The sequence below is a fragment of the Chrysochloris asiatica genome, unplaced genomic scaffold (genome assembly GCF_000296735.1).
Source record: "Chrysochloris asiatica unplaced genomic scaffold, ChrAsi1.0 scaffold00595, whole genome shotgun sequence".
Taxonomy (NCBI): domain Eukaryota; kingdom Metazoa; phylum Chordata; class Mammalia; order Afrosoricida; family Chrysochloridae; genus Chrysochloris; species Chrysochloris asiatica.
In genome coordinates this window covers 412,156-413,588 of record NW_006409113.1, presented here as the reverse complement: position 1 = coordinate 413,588, position 1,433 = coordinate 412,156, and positions in this window count along the sequence as shown.

Genomic DNA, 1,433 nt, shown 5'->3' with positions numbered 1-1,433 from the left:
TCTTCCCATCAGTTGGCCAATTAGTTGTCTTCCAAATTTCTTGGCATAGATAAGTGAGTGCCTCCAGTGCTACATAAAATTATTGAGATTTCAATTTGCATTCTATCCATTCCCCGTGCCTTGCTCCTTTCTTATGCTTTCAATGCACCTTGGACTTCTACCTCTTGAAATGGTTGAACATCTGCTATTTCTTTGTGGTACAATGATTGTGTATACTCCTTTCATCTTCTATTGATGCTTTCTTCATCTTTCAGTATTTTGCCCATAGAATCCTTCAATGTTGCAATCCAAAGCTTGAATATTTTCTTCAATTCTCTAAGCTTGAGAAATGCTGAGTGTGTTCTTCCGTTTTGTTTTTTGCACATTTTATTATAATATTTGACTTGGTCTCCTTGAGCTGCTGACCTTTGAAATTTTCTGTTCATCTCTTTTATTTCTTCATTAAATAAAATGGAAGACCATTTCCTTTAACATCCCTATGCTGGAGAGCAAGTTTCAAAGTCTCTTCTGACATCCATTTTGTTCTTTTCCTTCTTTCTTATCTTCTTAATAATATTTTGCTTTCTTCCTATATGATGTTCTTGATATCATCCCACAACTCCTTGGTCTTTGGTCTTTTTTTTTTTTTTAAGTTTTTATTTTGAATTATGTAATAGTTTCCATGGGAGAACATTAGCTTTACATTCATCTTATTGTATATCATTTCATTGCAATATTTACAATCTCCTCCCTGAATCCTCAAACAACCAAAGGGTACACTCCGCAAGCCTGCCCCTTTGGCCATCAGCACACAGCCCCTCTCACTCCCTGAGTCCAGAGTCCCCAGCCGCTCCATCTCTCCACATCATTGTCTCTGCCATCACTGATTATCTAGATAGGGTCCTGCATTCCGGTCTTCTCTCTTGATGGTCCCAGGGTCCTCCACTCCTGGACTGCAGATCAACCACTCCCCTCCTTTTTTACAAAACTTCTGCCTTTACATTTGCAATACTCAACAATCAGTCCTGATAGCAATTATTCACTATTCAACCACAAGAGTCTTATCCGTATCTCCTTTCATCAGCCCGGTCCAGACAGATTGGAAACCACACAGTGGAGATTCTACATTCCCCCGCACCCTCTGGAACTAGGCTCCCATTGAAAGCTTGTAAGCTAGTCACTTCTTGCCTTTGTAGCCACCCCCCCCCCCATTTTGGGTAGCCAATGTCTATGTTGCCCATCCCTGTCAACCCTGTATACCGAGATGTTGAGAATGATCCTTGCTGTAAAGATTTGTTCCATTTTCTGAGCTATTACCTCCATAAGTATAGGTCAAGTTCATTAAATTGTATCAGATTACTTTTTTTCCTATTCATTCTTCTAGTCGAGTTCTGATCATCAAGTCATTGAAGCCAGGTCAAGTGGGTATTATCTGCAAGTATGGGTGTTCTTGT